Here is a 19,927-nt window from a genome sequence, read left to right as displayed (position 1 = left end):
TTCAGCACATCGCTCAGACTGCTGTTTGGTATCAATGATGCATATAGAGAAAGTGTACAGTAAAAGGCAGGACTGTTAACAGCATTAATGTGCAGAAAGATCTTGAGATTGTTGGTTTCTGATGTTTTTGATCCAAGGTTCTTTTGGAAGTCAAGAAAGGAGCTTCTTGCTGCTTCGTGATCATTTTATTAGGTATTAATAGAACAGAGAGAATTCTATATGAACAGTGGTAGTGATCTAGGAAGGGAAGGAACAGAAGAAAAAATGATGGCGGCTCAGCACGGTCTGCTCTTTTGAGACCCCATAGATAAGAAATTTTCCATACAAATTTGTCAATAAGGGTTAACCAATAAGATAGCCCCTGCTCAAATAATACAACACTAAAGAAGCTTCCAGAATCATACAAACATAACCATTAGTGGACACAGCGAACAAATGCATATATGTATTGTGACCACTAGGGGGCACACTCAACAACTGCATATACATACTGTGACCACTGGGAAACATACTAAATAGTTACATGTATATTGGTAGTTGTCAAAAATACAGGCAGCCAATTAATTATTAAGCTGTAAAGAAAATGACAACTGAACAGTCTGCTCCAAAGTGGTCTAAGTGCACAACTCTTTGAAAGTGACCATGCAAGAAGATAAGGTGGCAAAAAAGACATTTGGCCTCAATGCTCAATCATAGGAGTTTCTAGTGTTTGTGATTTTGCCTTTGTATTTTGCTTCTGTTGTACTGTTTATTTTGAACACTGAGTCGATTTTAGACCTCACTTTTCACTTGGGTTTCCCGCCATCCATAGCTCTCTCGTTACTACTGGCATTGGAGTGGAGGCCTATGAAAATGATCCTGGAATGAAAGGGTTAACATATGAGGAGTGCTTGATGGCTCTGGGGTTGTACTCACTGAAGTTTAGAAGAATGAGAGGGCATCTCATTGAAGCCCATCAAATATTGAAAGGCTTAGATAGAGTGGAGGTGCAGAGAATGTTTCCAGTAATGGGAGATTCTAGGCCTTGAGGGAACATCCTCAAAATGCAAGGACTTCCCATTAGAATGTGATGAGGATTTCTTTAGCCTGAAGGTGGTGAATCTGTGGAATTCATTACCACAGGCAGCTGTGGGGGCCAAGTCGAGCAGAGGTTGATAGATTCTTGATTACTAAGGCTACGTCCACACTAGATCAGATAAATTCATAACCGAAGCTTTTCCTTTTCGTTTTGACCCTCTGTCCACACTGAAATGGTGTTTTCCTCCCCCAAAAACGGAGCTTTCCTAAAACACCCTCCTGAGTGTATAAATTTGAAAATGCTGCTTGGGCAAGAGTAGTGTGGACGGGGTATCCAGAGATTTCTAGAAACGCTGTATTGACGTGCTGGAACAGATAGCCTGACGAAGGGTCTCTGCCTGAAACATCGACAGCGCTTCTCCCTATAGATGCTGCCTGGCCTGCTGTGTTCCACCAGCATGTTTTGTGTGTTGTTTGAATTTCCAGCATCTGCAGATTTACTCGTGTTAGCGGCATTTCATTGTTTTCTTGAACGCAACCCCCACGCAGTCTAACAATTTCAGAACAGACAGCAACGAGACTGAAGCCAGAAGAGTTAGAAATGTACTCACCAAAGACTTTGACCCATAACTTACTGAATAAATAAGCATACTCACTTTGCCCTGTTTTCTGTCCTTGCTCGTATGAAGGTGGTTTACCTATTTATGCAAGTACTTCTCTGACAATAGATGTGTAATAGCCTAATGTAACATTGTATGGAAATACAAGATAACACTGATGCAGACATGTTTTATCCATTTAACAAGGTGCTTTATTAATGCAACAGAGTTAGTCAATTTTTCAATGTTCGTTGTCAGCCGGGTCATACTGTCCATGAACTCCCTGTCGGTTGCCTCCATACGCTCCAGTATCTGTTTTTTTTTTCAGTTTTAAGTCCTCCTGTGCGAGAGCCACCAGCAGTCTGTCGTTTCGCAATTTCGTTTTAAGTTTTTCTAGTCTGTAACTGCACAAACGCACACTTTCACAGCGAGATTCGACCCCAAACGTGTCGCTTGTTTTCTGTAGATGTGTCCTGCTCATGCCCAGTTGGAGAAATTTGCCCAAATACCCATTTGAATGTGGATGGAGGTATTTTCAAAAACGCTTGATGTGGACGCCTATTAATTTTACGCGAAACCGGCGTTTTCAAAATTATCCGGTCTAGTGTGGACATAGCCGAAGGTTACAGGAAGAAGGCAAGAGAATAAGGTTGAGAGGAATCATAAGTCAACCATGTGGATTGGCAGAGCAGAATCGATGGGCCAAATGGCCTAATGCTGCCCATATGTCTTATGGCCCTAAGGTCTTCTATACTCTAAGGCAACTCTGGCATTTTGAGCGATTCTCATGCACAAAATGGCTCCTGTCCTAACGGAAAACAGAACAGATTGTCAATTATACTTTGTGGATTCTCTTGGTTTCTGAGGTCATAAAAGGTGCTATATTTATTAAGATTTAGATCCAGTTCTAATAGAATTGAGCAGTTGATGAATTAAATGAGCTATTGATTTTTTGTTAAATGAACTCAGACAGTCATTTCAAAGTGTGGCAAGGAAATACTTGGTGAATTGGATTTTTAATTATTTACAATTCTTTTTTTCGTTTTGTTGCTTTTCCAAAGATAATTCTCCATCTTATTTATAAATGTTTTGAATGTCTAAGCAAATGGGGGAAGAGGCTCTCCCTTTTCTCAATACAGTCCTCTGTTCTAAAGCCTGCAGATTTTAGAACACTGAGGGCATTCCTCTTTCCAGTACCCCTGAGAGCACCACTTCAGTGTCGGGACTGTCCGACCAGTGAGTGCACAGCAGCCTCTTGTGCACTGTATCCTGATAGTCTAAAGGCTCTCTTCTTAGTACATCTGCACGGTGTGTTTCTAGGATCCTTTAAAATCCAAACCCTGTATTTGCATTCTGCCTTTTGCTAAATACACACAACCATCTTTGGATGGATGTAAATTCACACCAGACCATGTGAGGAGTTGTGAGAAAGGGGTCCCTTCCCCTCTACGTTGGGGACCTGGGGCAGAAGGTGATGCTGTAAGGTATTTTCGTGTCAGTTCACTGACTGCCCTGCTACGTGTTCTCTATTGTGGCCCAGCGGCGTCGGCGTGCGGTGTCCACATGGAGTGGGGGAGAGCGCCGCCTCTATTTGACTATCTGCGGAGGCTGCTCCTCAAGTTCTGGGCGCAGTTCAGTGTTGCGCTCCTGATCAGCTGATAAAGAGGGGAGAGGGGGCGCTCGCGGCATCTCCTGGTCGGCATGCTCTTGGGTCATCCTCTTTCAGGGAACGATGCAGGTCTCTGTGTTCAACCACACTCCCAAGACTCCTGTCATTTTCTGTATGATTCCCGCCCCGGTTAAATTATCCAAAAAGCATCACTTTGCACTTGTACTGTGCTCAGTTCTGGTCGCCTCACTACAGGATGGATGTGGAAGCCATAGAAAGGGTACGGAGGAAATTTACAAGGATGTTGCCTGGATTGGGGAGCATGCCTTATGAGAATAGGTTGAGTGAACTCGGCCTTTTCTCCTTGGAGCGACGGAGGATAAGAGATAACTTGATAAAGCTGTACAAGATGATGAGAGGCATTGATCATGTGGATAGTCAGAAGCTTTTTCCCAGGGCTGAAATGGTTGCCACAAGAGGACACAGGTTTAAGGTGCTGGGGAGTAGGTACAGAGGAGATGTCAGGGGTAAGTTTTTTACTCAGAGACTGGTGAGTGTGTGGAATGGGCTGTCGGCAATGGTGGTGGAGGCGGATACGCTAGGGTCTTTTATGAGACTTTTGGATAGGTACATGGAGCTTAGAAAAATAGAGGGCTCTGGTTAAGCTTAGTAATTTCTAACATGTTTGGCACAACTTTGTAGGCCGAAGGGCCTATATTGTGCTGTAGGTTTTCTGTGTTTCTATGTAAAATTCCATCTGCTATCCCATTTTCCCAGTTGATCCAGATCCTGCTGTAACCTTAGGCAACCTTCTGATGGATGGGATGAATGACCCTTGTAAGGATTCTGTAATACTGCTTAATGGCACAACACATTTGTGTCAGTAGACTCCCCCTCCAATAAACAGTAGGCAGGCGAATTCAGTAGAAGAGGCCACCATGTTGACTTGCGAGGTGGCTCTCCCCAGGACAGTTACCTGAGTTTGAAAGATACAACAGCCTGGAGTGGTCTTCCAAAATTATAAGGAAGCAATATTTAAGGAGAATAATGTCTGCAGTTCTGGCCACCTACCAATATGAAAGATATCAATAAGATTGAAACAGTGTGGAGAAAGTTTCATAGGATATTGTTGGTACTTGGGAACCTGAATTATAGAGAAATGTTAAATAGTTTAGGACTTTACTCCCCGGAGCGTAAAAGAACGAGAGGAGATTTGATAAAGATATACAAAATGATGAGGTGTATAGATAGAGTAAATGAAAACAGGCTTTTACCACTGAGTTTGGGTCACATTACAACCAGAGGTCATGGGTTAAGGGTGAAAGGTGAAATGTTTAAGTTCAACCTGAGGTGGAATTTCTTTACTTAGAGCGTGGTGAGAGTATGGAACGAGCTGCCAACCGAAGTGGTGGATACGAGTTTGATTTCAATATTATAGGAAAGTTTGGATAGGTACAGTACATCAATGGGAGTGGGGCTATGGTCCAGAAACAGGTGAATAGGACTAGGCAGAGTAATAGTTTGGCATGGACTAAATGGGCCAAAGGTACTGTTTCTGTGCTGTTGTGTTCAATGCTATGACTATGAGAAGCACCATAAGATTCGCTAATTAAAATTTATACACTGTTAAGCTGTGGCAGCAGAGAACAGTTTTTTATGGAGTCTGATGGAACTCTGCCATCTCTCTCCTGAGAATATCAATGCCTGTCAAGCAACAAAAACTTTCATCTTTTCTTTTCCGATTTTGGTGCATGGATCCTTTTACTGTGGCTGAACATGAAGGAATGAATTCAGAATGTGTGTCTGGATGTAATTTGGCACCGGCCACAGAGAATCTGTGTCTGCCATGTTCACTGACGGCTTCAGAACAGGCAGCCACACAATGGCGGCATTCGTTGGTGGTTTGATGCTTTTCCCTCTGCCTGGGTAGCTGTACTTTACCAGATGTCAGTGGCGCCACAGGGGTGAAGCAATGGTGAATGGTCCACCTTCTGTATCTTGCACTGTACCGCTGCCACAAAACAGCAGATACCTTGATATTAAGATCGCAGGAACATCAATTTCTCTAGCTTCTGGAAACAACCACCCTCTGTTTTCCCAACCCTCCTTGTGTTGTTTTCACTAATTCTGGAGGCCCTTTCAGCCATTCTCTTACACAGCCTTCACTTACCCCTTCCTCTGCATCCCCACCTCCTTCCCTTTCTCCCATAGTTCTTCTGCAGCCATTTACCTCTTCCACCCATCCCCTCCCAGCTTTTTACATCTCAGCCCTTGGTGCCTGAACTTCATTTGCAAGAATGAGGAATGCAAGGGGAGGTACGGTAGAATAATGCTACAGTGTCAGCGACCGGTGCTGCTGTCTGTAAGGAGTTTGTACCTTTACCACAAGGGTTCCCTCCAGGTGCTGTGGTTTCAACCCCACCTTCCAAGGGTTAGTGAGTTGTGAACATGCCTTGTTGACTCCGGAGATATATTGACCCCAGCACATCATCAGACTTTGCTGGTCGTTAATGCAAAATGACGCATCTCACCTTGCGTTTCGATGCATTTACATGTGACAAATGAAACTAATTACACTTGAGATTTTCACTTCCTTCTCAGCTGTGCAACACCAGAGGATGAAATTTTTAGAAAAGCTGAAGATCCTGGAAAATCTGAGTTTAAATCAGAAATTACTAAAAAAAAATCATAGACAATATCTGTCGAAAGAGAAACGGTTCCTAGACCGTAGGAAAGAGAGAGAGCTCTTGGAGTTTATAGGGATAAAACAAATTAGGGACTGAGAACCCACTCCAGTGTGTTTTGGGGCCCGATTCATTCACTGCATGATCAATTGGCTGCATGTGTACTTGCCACAGTCTCACAATCGATTCAATGCAGTTCATGTTTATAATTGTCACATGTATTGAGATTTACCAGAATATTACCTGCACTTGGGGGCCTAAGATACAAGAAGAGGTTGCTTCAGGTTGGACTTTAATTCCCTGGAATTTAGGAGATTAAGGGATGATGACCTGATAGAGCCATCGGGCTCTCTATATGTGGAGGCCTCTCACTCTTCTGGCGTAGGCATTCGAATGCACGCGTTTTCATTTCTGCGGGGCCTGGTTTGTCGGTCCCACACAGTAGGTTGTCCACTGTGCACTGCTACTTACATGATTCAGTAGAAACATTTAATCATACCACTCCATTGTCATTCTGGCTCCACGCATAGGTAACAAAACCAATTCCAATTACCTCCACCATACCTAAAAGGATTCAAAGGACATTTATTATCAAAGTATGTCTGCAGTATACAACCCTGTTTGTCTCCCCACCAACAGCCATGAAGCAAAGGAAGCCATGGAACCCAATCAAAGAAAATCATCAACCCCCCCCCCCCCACCCCCCAGCCCCATGCAAACGGTATCAAAAAGAACGAGTGAAAACACAGAATATAAAACACAAGAACGAAAGTCCATATTCATTTCAGCTCAGTGTTATTTATCTGCAGGTCACCCCGGAAACGACATCATAATGTTCACACATTCTGTTAATCTGTCATAATTTTCTTCCTCGTTTATTTTATCCCTATGAACTCCAGGAACTCTTGGTGTTTCCAAGATCTGATAAGATCATGAGGGTGAAAGCACGTAGTCTTTTTCTCAGTGAGGGGGTGTTAACAACAAGAGGGCAGAGTTTAAGGTCAGAGGTGAGAGGTTTAAAAGGGACATCACGCAAAGAATGGTGCATATTTGGACTGAATTGTCAGAAAAGAGGGAGATGGCAGGAGATTGGGGCCGAGAGTGAAATGGATCAGCCATAATGAAATGGCGGAGCTGACTCAATGGGCCAAATGGCTTAATTCTGCTCCTATATCTTAGGGCCTATGGTTTTATCGAAATAGTGGTTGGCATGGGCAACATTAGAAACACTTAAAAATCCATCTAGATAAATACATTTCTAAGACGGGTTTACAGGAATATGAACGTTTGTGGGCAGATGGGACTACAGCTCATTGGCATCACAGTTGGCTTGGATGCGCTGGGCTGGGCCTAATGTGCTGTATGACTCCATGAGGTATTGTCATATAAAGTTTCCTTTTGCATGCCATCCATGTACTTACTTACCTACGTCCATTATGCCACTGGCATTTAGGACAGCAATGCAGGTCCTCCATCTCCAACTATGTAAAAGAATTCTTCATTGTTGCTCCCGTAAACAAATTTTTGACCAGTTAGGGTTGTTGGCCCTGAGCTGAACCCCTGAACCTGCAGGACCAGTGGACCTCTCTTAGTCTGGCCTCTACCCTTTGACATCTGTGGCATGGGTGACCCTACCATAAAGCCCTGACTCCAGCCAACATAGCTCTCCAGGTCATTGAGGTAAACAGTCCTCAAAACCTGATGACAAGTTTGTGGTCCTCTTGGAGGGCCACCCATGTAGATCACATCAAAACAAAGTACCGTAGTACAAGGGAAAGGTTCCATCATGGCCTTTAGGATTAGGAAGTTGGAGAAAAAAGCTATAGGTGGATGTGGAGACAAAAGACTGTTGGTTTGTAATTGGAGGGTAACGTTAATTGTGATCCATGCTAGACATTGTGGGCCAAATGGTTTCTTCCTGTGTTGTTCGGTGTACCTTTGATGGTATGATCCATTTGGGAATGGTTGGCTGGTACTTTCCACCTGTTAGGAGTAGCTCTACATAAACACACACGAGGAACATCAGGGGCCAGTTTCTGTGCTTTACAACTCAACTACATTTAGACTCAGCTAGTCATTATTACAAGCAGGATGCTGGAGGATCTATGGAGGGGAATAAACTGTCGATGTTTCAGGCCGAGACCCTTCTTCAGGACTGGAAAGGAAGGGGGAAGAAGCCAGAATGAAAGGGTGGCGGGAGGGGAAATAGGACAAGCTGCAAGGCGATAGGTGAGAGCAGGTGAAGGAGAAGGTAGGCTGATGAAATAGGAAGCTGGGAGGCGATGAGTGGAAAAGGTAAAGAGCTGAAGAAGAAGGAATCTGATAAATGAGGAGAGTGGACCGTGGGAGGAGGGGTAACTGAGGGAGGTGATGGGCAGGCAAAGAGAAGAGAAGGGGCAAAAGGGGAACCAGAATGAATGGAAAAAGAGAGAGGGGGGAAGGGGGAGAAATCGGTTCATGCCATCTGTTGGAAGCTACCCAGACAGGATTTGAGGGGTAGCACGTCCTACCTGATGGAGTAGCCTTTGCTTTTAAATTTCACCCAGCCCCCTCTCCCCACCCTTTCTCCCCAGTGTTGCTGCAACTCAGAGGTCCTGATGGTGGGAAGCAATCACTGCTGGTCAGACGTTGGCCTGCGTCTGGTGTCTGCAGTAACTAGGTTAGTGGCAGGGCCTAACGAGGCCTTCCTCGTGCAGGTGTTTGTGATTAGCTGCGGGATTTTTAAGACCAGCACTAAGCTGAAACATATTTGAAGATTAAGATGAGAGTAATGGCTTTTATAAATATCTGTTTGTGCAGGGTTTTTATTTAGAAAGGCTGATGCAACAGATTTGAAACATTGTTGGAACACGATATGCCTGCAAGTAAGACAAGACATAAGAACAGAATTCGGCCATTTGGTCCATCAAATCTGCTCCCTGTAGCCTTTGTCTCCCTGACTAATCAAGAACCTATCAACCTCCGTTTGAAATATATTCAATGACTTGGCCTCCACAACTGCCTGTGGCAATGAATTCCACAGATTCACCACTCTCTGGTGAAAGAAATTCCTCCTCACCTGTGTTCTAAATGAACGTCCCTCTATTCTGAGGCTGTGCCCTGTTGTCCTAGAGGAAAAGGGTGCAACAAGGACCCTGGAGGATTCTATGGACAATGCTGAGATGTTCTTTTTCCTGCAGAGCCCCGGATCCTATGACATGAATGGAAGAGATGGGTGGTCCCTGGAAATATGACAGGCCTGGGGCAGGGATGCTATTTTAGATTTATAGGGTCATACAGCATGAAAGCAGGCCCTTCAGCCCAAATTATCCAACTTATCCAAGGTATGAGCCTATGAGCTCTACCTCACTATTCCTTTTTTGCACTATTTATCTGTTTTTTTTTATTGTAACTTACAGTATTTTTATGTCTTTCTGCCACAAGCCACAAAACAACAAGCTTTGTGTGTGCGCCCTTAACTCCTGGTGGAGTCATCAGAGCGCCGTCTTTTTGCCCCGATCTTTTTGATGATTGCTCATCGTCTTGGGCATCTGAAACCTGGCGAAGCCCATCCCTCTCCAAGTTTTATTTTTACGAGGTCGAGTTGCTAGCTCAACCCAGGCACGGACAGAGAGCATGCAAGGGAGCTGGCCAGATTCGAACTCGGGACCTCTCGCCCCGAAGTCCAGCGCTGATGCCACTACGCCACCAGCCGGCCTTTGTGGCATATGTCAGTGATAATAAACCTGATTCTGATTCTGAATGCAACAGTGGACCCACCAGTCAGGAGAGTACAGGGAGATTGTGAGATTGTTCCAAACTCAGGGCCAAAGTCAAGGAAGGTGGTAAATCTTCACAGACTGCCAACGTGCCCCCATCTCTGCAAGAATGTCCCACTGTGAGGATACACAATGAAGAGCAACACACACAAAATGCTGGAGGAACTCAGCAGGTCAGGCAGCATCTAAGGAAATGAATGAACAATCGACCTTTTGGGCCCCTTCCTCAGGATTGAGAAGGAAAGGGGAAGATGCCAGGCTGAAGATGTGGGGGGGTGGGGAAGAAGGATAGCTGGAAGGTGATAGGTGAAGCCAGGTGGGTGGGAAAGATAAAGTACTGGAGAGGAACGAATCTGATAGGAGTGGAGAGTGGACCATAGGAGAAAGGGAAGGAGGAGGGGACCCAGGGGGAGGTGATAGGCAGGTGAGAAGAGATGAGAAGCCAGAGTGGAAATGGAAGAAAAGAGGAGGGGGGAATGGAAGAGATAGTCTGGTTAAATCACTAATCATGCTGAATATAAGGTGGTGACATCAAAATAGTTGCTGGTTATGACTGGAGGAGAAGCCAACTAATCTTATATCAAATAGTTTTCCTTTGACGTCTGCATCATGGAGTCGTAGAACACTACAGCATAGAAACAGTCCTTTTGGCCCATCTAGTTTTTGCCACACTTGTTATTCTCCCTTATTCCATTGACCTGAACCTGGACAATAACCCTCCTTATTCCTCCCATCCATGTATCTATCCAAACTTCTCTTAAATGTTACAATTGATCTCACATCCACCACTTCCACTGGCAGCTCGTTCCACACTCTCACCACCCTCTGAGTGAAGAACTTCCTCCCTCAGTATCCTCTTAAACTTTTCACTTTCACCCTTAACCTATGACCTCTAGTTCTAGTCTCACCCAACCTCAGCTGAAAAAGCCTGCTTACATTTACCCTATCTATACCCCTCATGGTTTTGTATACCTCTATCAGATCTCCTTTGATTCAGCTGTGCTCCAGGGAATAAAGTCCTTAGTGTTCTCCCTTTCCCTGAAACATGGGTCTTCAAGTCCCAGCAAAGTCCATCCAAATGTGGGCACGATGCTGCTACAGCTTGGGGCATCGGAGTTGGGAGTTCGATTCAGGCGTCCTCTGTAAGCAAGTTTGTATGCCCTTTCTCGTGTGTGCTTGAATTTCCTCCGGGTGCTCCAGCTTCCTCCCACAGTCGAAAGGCGTACCGGTTAGTAGGTTAATTGGCAGTTGTAAATTGTCCTGTAATTAGGGCAGGGTTAAATATGTGGGTTGCTGGGCAGCACAGCTTGAAGGGCCAGATGACCCCTTTCCAGATTGTATCTCTAATTAAGTAAATGAATTGTCTAGGTACTCTTTCAATCTTATTGATACCTTTCCTGAAGGTAGGTGACCTACCTACCTTTTAGTGGAAACTGGGTTGCCAAGGATTTTCCATTGGCACGTCCGTGTGAGATCACTTACTGGTATGGAGGCCTTTCATTGTTGTCCATCCTTCGGCATTCAACGCTTAGCAGGTGATCAGTGAATGGTCCACTTGTCAAGGGACCAAAATCAAATTGCAAAGAGGAAAATGAACTTACGGAGCAATTGAAGCAGTCAGTGAGGAAGCACATCTCCTTTGAGTGTGTGACGAGAGGTGCTGAAACTGTGAGGTGATGGATTGCACAGATCGCAAGTGGAGACCTGAGTTCCTTCTCGCAGTTTCCCACTGGACCTGGCACAGTTGCTGTTAATATTCAGGGGCTATGAACATTGTCTACTGACAGGTAGTTGCTGAAAACATCCACACGAGATCCCTGTGAGTTCCTTGAAACTGGTTCCAATCCTGTTACACACGTCGGGTGATGAGGAGGACTTGAATGTGCCTTCACCACCATTTTAAATGCTCAGTGCTGATCCATACCTTTTCCCAAGCCTCAGCCCGTAGAGTTTTCCTGAGCCTTTCCCTGCTTTCTCAGGCCCAAAGCCACTTAACTTTTACACTTGTAATACCCAGCACTTAATTTTTATAATGTTCCAATTAGCTATAATGAATGTTGGAATCTCCCGAGGCGTTGTACCTTCCCTCTGTCCCTCTCTATCTCTCTCTCGTTCTCTTCCTCTCGCTTTCTCTGTCTCTCTCCCTCTTTCTCTTCCTCTCTTTCTCCCCCTTTCTATCTCTGTCTGTATATCTATCTCCCCCTTGTATCCCTCTCTCTATCTCCCTTTCCCTCTCTCTCTCTCTTTCTCTTCCTCTCCTTCCTTTTCTCTTTCTGTCACTCTCCCTCTTTCTCTTTCTCTTCCTCTCTCCCTCTCCCTTTTCTTCTTCTCTCACTTCCTTTTCTTACATTTTCTCTTTCTCCTTTTTCTTTGTCGAACTATTTTTTTCATTCTTCATTCCTTTCCTTTTCTCTCCCACTTGTCCACCCTCCCTCCTTGCCTCATTTGGTTCTTTCTCTACCACTCTATCCTCTTTCTTCCCCTTTTTCCCTTTCAGTCCTATTCTCAATCTGTGGCTCCTGTCTTGAGATCTTAATGATGTGAGGAAATGATCAGAACCTCCTTTATATGTATTAGGAATTTGTTGCGGTGTGTTGTTCAGGACACAGCATGCAACAAAAACAACGTTCAACAACTATAAGAACAAAGAATTTAAAAAATATAAAATTAATGTATGGAAAATGGATAAAATATGCATAAGCAGATAAATATCATGTATTAACAATGTAAACTGTATTATAAAAAGTAGCTTAAGATGTTTACAGTGCAGTGATGAGGTCACAGATAGAGAGGGTGGGAGGGGAGCGTAGGGAGCTAACTGGAAAGTTTGATCAGTTTCACTGCCTGGGGTAAGGAAACTTTTAAAATGGCGGGAAGTTTTTGTTTTAAAAGTCCTATGGCAATTTCCAGAAGGGAGTTTTAGGAAAAGGTATTTTGCAAGGTGGGTAAAATCTGCAGTGACTTATCCTGCCCACTTCTTTGTCCTGGACAAAGACAATGATGCACAGACATATAATGTTTGTGTGTCTGATCACACGTTCAGGTGCCGAGTGCAATGGGATTATGACAAGCAGCGTTGCTACTGGAAAACTCTGGGCTGGATATGTGCCCAGTAGCTATGCTTTCATTCATTTGCTAATTATGGAACTCTTTGCTAAAAATACTTTCTCAGGTTGCGTGTATGTTCTTAAGCCTGTTTTGCTTCTCTCTCTCTGCAAAAAGTCGCATAGAGGAGAGGATGGGACTATTAAAAATGGAATGCTGAGGCTTTATGAGGCATGAGCAGACTGTACTTGAGGTTTTTTGATCACTTTATCTAAGAAAGAATGTGCCGGCATTGGAGAGGGCCCAGAGGATATTCAACAGAATGATCGCAGGGATGAACAGTTGCCACAGGAAACAGTTGAGGCCGGTTCATTGGCTATATTTAAGAGGGAGTTAGATATGGCCCTTGTGGCTAAAGGGATCAGGGGATATGGAGAGAATGCAGGTACAAAGTTCTAAGTTGGATGATCAGCCATGATCACAGTGAATGGCGGTGCAGGCTTGAAGGGCCGAATGGCCTACTCCTGCACCTATTTTCTATGTTTCTATGAAAGGGTTAACATGTGAGGAGCGTTTGATGGCTCTGGGCTAGTACTCACTGGAATTTAGGAGTGTGAATCCTGATGAAGGGCCTTGACCTGAGACATTGTTTATTCCTCTCCATTGATGCTGCCTGACCTACTGAGTTCCTCCAGCATTGAGTGTGTTCCAAAATTCCAAGGACCTTAGAAGAGGAATCGTAGAAATGCATGAAGCTCGAAAAGGCTATAAAAACATTTCTAAAGATCTGAGTGTTCATCAGAGAAATTATTTACAAATGTAGGAAACTCAGAACTGTTTTACTCTCCCTAAGAGTGAGTATCCTGCAAAGATCATGCGAAAAGCACAATGTGCAATGCTCAATGGAGGTGACAAAGAACCCAAGGGTAACAGCAAAAGACCTGCAGAACTCTTGTGAACTTTCTAAAGTCTCTGTTCATGTGTCCACTATAGGAAAAAGCACTGAACAAGAATGGTGTTCATGGAATGGCACTACGTAGGAAACCACTGCTCTCCAAAAAAAAACCATTGTTGCTTGTCTCAAGTTTGCAAAAGCCTATCTGGATGTCTTACAATGTTCTGTGGATAGATGAGACAAAAGTTGAACATTTTAAAAGAAATGCGCATTGCTATGTTTGGAGGAAAAAGGCCAATGCACACCAACACCAAAATCTCATCCCAATTGTGAAGCGTGATGGAAGGAGCATCATGGTTTGGGGCTGCTTTGCTATTTCAGGGCCTGGACAGTTTGCAATTGTTGAGAGAACAATTAATTCAAAATTGTATCAAGACATTTTACAGGAAAATATTAGGGTAGTAGTCATTCACCTGAAGCTTAATAGAAGTTGAATAATGCAACAAGACAATGATCCAAAAGAAAAGAGTAAATTAACAACAGAATGATTTAAGAAGAAGAAAATTTGTGTCTTAGAATAGCCGAGTCCTGACCTTAATCCTATAAAAAATTTGCTGAAGAACCTGAAGCAAGCAGTTCATGCAAGGAAGCCCACCAACCTCCCAGAGCTGAGGCAGTTTTGTAAGGAGGAATGCCTTAAAATTCCTCACAGCCGATGTGCAGGCCTGATCAACAGTTACCAGAAACGGTTGGTTGAAGTTACTGCGGCACAAGAGGGTCACACCAGTTAATGAAAGCAAAGATTCACATACTTTTTCCAACAAATACATGTAATATTGGATCATTTTTCTCAATAAATAAATGAACAACAATAATGTTTTTTGTGTTATTTATTTATGTACCTGACTCAACTGCTTCCTCTGGCAGCTCATTCCATATAGAACATAGAGGTACAGTCCATTCAGCCCAAAAATCTGTGCCAAACCAATTAAATTAGTAATCAAACAACCAACTAAACTAATCCCTTTTGCTGACAAAATGTCCATTTCCTTCCATTTTCCCCACATTCATGTGCCTACACCTAAACATCTCTTAAAAGTTCCTAATGATGATGGAATTGATGGCTTTTTTGTAAAGTTTGCAGTTGATACTGTTACGTAACCTCGTAACCAGGTAACTTACCAGCAAAGATAGCGGGATCAGCTGAGTCGGATGCTACTATTTTCAAACGTTTTATTCAAAAAGGGGCACAAACGTATGGTTAATACAAAACATTCAGATCATATACATTGTCAAAACTCAATCTAAAACACTGGTGTAATAATAATCGATCAGAAATAAGCTCTATAGTTGTCTAGGGGTAATACTGAGTCCAATTGAAATATAAAGAGTCACTCAGAAGTTTGCAGGCTTTTCCCTTTTGGGAACCGCTGGGGTTTCACGTTGTAGAGAGAGAGAGATGATTTAGAAAGGATAAACACTTGCCCGTTGTCTTTACAGAGCAAATCCTTGGAATCAGGGGAGCAGGCTTCCCCATTGTTATTTAAAAGCGGTCTTCCGTTGGTTCTAGCCACAGATTCAAAATTTGGAATCTAACGCACGTGGCTTCCTTCAAAATGGCTTCCCGCTCCCACGGGAATCGGTATCGTGCTTCCTTGGTGTCTCCTTGGTGTGTCTGAGGGTTGTCCCCCCCTCAGACCCTCCTTTATACTTCTTCACGGGATCGCAGGTGTCAATCAGGTTGCAGGTGATGCGATCTCTCTCTCAACCAGCCCACTTTGCCCGAGGGCTTTTCACGTGGTCTCCATGAGACAATAGTCAATGTCGCCTTTATTCTGCTTCTCAGGAGAACGTGGTCTTCCGCACGTCTCTCTCTCTCGGGTCAGTTGACACCCCCTTGACTAGGGCTCTTGCGATTCTCACAAAGGAGGGGGCCAAGGGCATAACAATACAAAGATAGCTGGGGAGACATGCAGTTTTGAGGAAGAAGAGTGGCTGCAGAAGAGGTTCAGACAGATTATGAGAATGGGAAAAGAAGTGGCAGATTGAATTCCGAGTCCAGAAGTGTATGGTCATGCACTTTGCTAGAAGAGGTGAAAGAATTGACTGTTTTCTTGATGGAGGATCCTTGTGCAGGATTCCTTAATGGTTAATTTGAAGGTTGAGTCTGTGGTGCAGAAGGCAAATGCGATGTTAGCATTCATTTATTTCAAGTGGACTAGAATATAAAAGTAAGGATGTAATGTTGAGACTTTATAAAGCACTAGTGAAGCCTCACTTGGAGTATTGTGAGCAGTTTTGGGCCCCTTATCTTAGAAAGGATGTGCTGAAACGCAAGAGGGTCAAAAGGAGATTCACAAAATTAATTCCAGGATTGAATGACTTGTCACACGAAGAGTGTTTGATGTCTCGGGACCTGTATTCACTAGAATTGAAAAGAATGGGGAGGTGACCTATTTGAAAATGGTGATAGGCCTTGACAGAATGGATGTGGAGGGGATGTTTCCTACGATGGAAGTCTAAGACTAGAAGACACAGCTTCAGAATAGAGGGATGTCTTTTTAGAACGGAGGTCAAGTCTTTATGTGTATTTAAGGCAGAGGTTGATGGGATCTTGATTAATCAAGGTGTGAAAGATTATGTGGAGAAGGCAGGAGAATGGGGTTGAAAGGAAAAGTGGATCAGCCACGATGAAATGGCAGAGTAGACTCAATGGGCCAAATGGCCTAATTTTGCTTCTGTATCTTAGTGTCTTATTGTTTTATGGTGTCAGCCTCTACCACCACCCTAAGGCAGTGCATTCCAAGCACCCACCGACCGCTCTGTGTAAAAAAACTTGTTCTTCACTATCTCCTTTAAAATTATCCCAGATCTCCTCAGATGCATGCCATCTGGTATTAGACAGTTCAACCCTGGGAAAAAATATATTATCTGTCTACTCTATCAATGTCTTTCATAGTGTTATAACCTCTATCAGTTCTCACCTCATCCGCGCCAGAGAAAATAACCCAAGTTTGTCCACTCTCTGAGTGAAGACCATGCTCTTGGTGACAATGTCGTCCCTCAGTGACAGTCTTCGGTCTCGGTCAGAACAATCCCACCCTTCATGTACAGGACTGACTGATGTCCACTAGGATTCACTCTGGGAGTGAGCTTTCATCTCCTGGAATTTAGTGAGCTGAAGGCTGGAAGTTTTAAAGGGAAGGACACATGGGTCTCTGGCTGCCTTTCCTCTAAGCAGGGTCCTGACCCAAAACTTTGCCTGTCCGTTTCCCTCCAACGGTGCTGCCTGAGTCATCGATTTCCTGCAGCAATTTGTGACTGTCGCCTCATACAGCCACCTGTCACCCACACGACTTAATTCCTTCACTATGATGTTCGATCTCATATTTCAAATTGTCAGGCTGCATCAGCTGCAGTCTGTGGCAGGGAGTTTCGGATTTCTGCCAGGCTTTTTATGTCAAACTACTCCACAAAGGCCCAGTCCAGCTTTCAGATGAAGCATAGCCTAAATCCAGTCTCGCAACCAGTGGTAATCGTTCCTCACTCTCTCCCCTGTCTGTTCCTCAGAAGATCTTTGAAGTTTTGGCAGTTTACTTCATTCAGTGAATATAATATACTATAGTTGGCATATTTCTTCTCCATCTCCAAGGGTCATATATCTGAGAGTGATGGTCACAACCCATTGGTATTTTATCGGTGTCCATGATGGAGCTGACTAAGTTTACAAGTCTCTGCAGCTTATTTTGATCCTATGCAGTAGCACCTACCCCCCCCCACCGCCCATATTAACACTCAGGGACTTGAAATTGTTCACTCTTTTCACTTCTGATCCTTCAATGAGGACGGGTGTGTGCTCCCTTGTCTTAACCTCGCTGAAGTCCATAATCAGTTCTTTGGTTTGACTGACATTGGATGCAAGGTTGTTGTTGCGACACCACTCAACTAGCCGATATATCTCACTCCTGTATGCCCTCACATCACCATCTGAGATTCTACCAACCATGGTTGTATCGTCAGCAAATTTATAGATGGCATTTGAGCTGTGACTTGCCACATGGTATGACTGTATGATTGTTAATCAGTTTCGCTGGCGCGTTGCCTGGAATGGAGGAGTTTTGTTATAAGGGGATATTAGGATTAATACTGTTTTATCATTGTCTCATGTACCAAGACACATTGAGAAGCTTTTGCTTTGCTTGTCATCTAGACAGATCATTCCATGCATAATCACATTGAGACAGTGAAATTGAAATCAGAATTCAGAATGTACGACGACATAGTAGCTTACAAAGTACAAAGTAAATGTTATTGTCAAAGTACATATACAACCCTGAGATTCATTTTCTTGTGGGCGTACTCAGCAAACCTAGAATTGTAACTATAACAGAAGCAATTTATGACTGCCACACTAGGGATCTCTGAGGATCTAACCTGGTCCCAACATATCGATGTAGTTATAAAGAAGGCAAGACAGCGGCTATACTTCATGAGGAGTTTGAAGAGATTTGGCATGTCAACAAATACACTCAAAAGCTTCTATAGTTGTACCATGGAGAGTATTCTGACAGGCTACATCACCATCTGGTATGGAGGGGCTACTGCACAAGACCGAAAGAAGCTGCAGGTTTTAAATCTAGTCAGCTCCATCTTGGGTACTAGCCCACAAATTGCCCAGGACATCTTCAGGGAGCAGTGTCTCAGAAAGGCAGCGTCCATTATTAAGGATCTCCAGCACCCAGGGCATGCCCTTTTCTCACTGTTACCATCAGGTAGGAGATACAGAAGCCTGAAGGCACACACTCAGCCATTCAGGAACAGCTTCTTCCCCTCTGCCATCTGATTCCTAAATGGACATTGAAGCTTTAGACACTATCTCACTTTTTTTAAATATACAGTATTTCTGTTTTTGCATGTTTTTTAATCTATTCAACAGATATAATTGATTTACTTGTTTATTTTTTTAATTTTATATATTATTATTTTTTTCTCTCTGCTAGATTATGTATTGCATTGAACTGCTGCTGCTAAGTTAACAAATTTCACGTTACATGCCGGTAACAATAAACCTGATTTTGATTTCAACCAGAGTGCAGAAGACAAATGCAAAAAGAAGCAATACTATATATTAGTAAGCAATAAATATCAAGAACATGGGGTAGAGGGGCAGAGATGGGTCATATTCATGTTTTCCCAGGGCAGAGTATTCAAGAACGAGATGGCACAGGTTTAAGGTGAGGGGGGAGAAAGCTAATGGAAATTGAGGGGTAAGTTTCTCACTCTGAGGATTGTGACTACCTGGAACAAGCAGAGGAGGCAGTAGAGAATGATACAATGACAGTAGTAGCAGTAGGCTTCCGTTGGTCAATGTCGACCAGGGAGTTTGCATTCTGGCTGTCTAGGTACACTAGCCAGGGCAGTACAACATGGACAGCAAGCTGTTTGACCATCTAGCAGGCTCCCCCTCTCCACGCATCTGATGAATCCAAAGGAACGGCAGAGACCAATACAGTTTGGCACCAGCAGAGTCATGGGAGTTGCCATTCAGCATTGAAGACTGCCTTAGTGACTCCAGCTCTGGTCTTTTCCCTCGGGGTTTACTCCCAAAGCCTTCCCCATGAAACCTCGAGGCAGCAGACATTTGAGGTCAGTTTTTCCTTCTCCTAGATGAGCTGCCAATCATGGCTGTGAGTCCCACCAGTCCAAAGCGTCTAGTTTTAAGTCCCCCGTAAGCCCACTTTAGCCCCTTCTCCTGTCAGTAGAAACGGCTCTGCCAGGCCTAGTAGCTAAACCACACGTGAAAGCCAGGAGTTGCACTTGGTTCTCAGAGGCTATTTGAAGCACAAGCCATTTGGAGCATTTAATAGATAGTAGGAGCTTAGCCCGATTACCACCCTCAACTGTAACAACCTTAAGCAATGTTTAAAAGGTGTTTGGGCAGACACTTAAGATAAGGAAGGCAAAGAGCAATACAGGCTTAATCCGGCAAATGGGATTAGCATAGTGAGGTATCCTGGTTGGCTTGGACAAGGTGGCCTGTTTCTGTGGTGTACGGTTCTGTAATTCTATAAGAAAGGTGTGTCTTAATGGCTTGAGGGTTTATGGGTTAATAGTTATTGGGATTGTTGTAGCAAAAGCTTCTTCTCTGTCATCAGATTTCTGAACAGACAATGAACCAAGTCACTGTTTTTTTGCAATCTTCTTGCACTACTGATTCATGTATTTCTTACTGTAATGATTAGTTTTCGGATGTATTGCACTGCTTCACAAAACAACAAATTCACTTATTTCCATACACAGTGCAGAACTGGCTCTTCCAG

The 19,927-nt window shown here is 43.7% G+C and overlaps 1 protein-coding gene across 15 annotated transcripts in view; it reads left to right on the top strand.

Annotated features, from left to right (window-relative positions):
- The window catches only part of adgrl2a (adhesion G protein-coupled receptor L2a), an 852,977-nt gene that overhangs the window by 617,942 nt on the left and 215,108 nt on the right, over window positions 1-19,927 (top strand). The gene's annotated exons all lie outside the window — the stretch shown is intronic.

Source organism: Hemitrygon akajei, chromosome 12 (assembly GCF_048418815.1).
Source record: "Hemitrygon akajei chromosome 12, sHemAka1.3, whole genome shotgun sequence".
NCBI classification, from domain to species: Eukaryota; Metazoa; Chordata; class Chondrichthyes; order Myliobatiformes; family Dasyatidae; genus Hemitrygon; species Hemitrygon akajei.
Note: the sequence above shows the minus strand (reverse complement) of the source record. Positions and strands in the feature narration are given on the sequence as shown.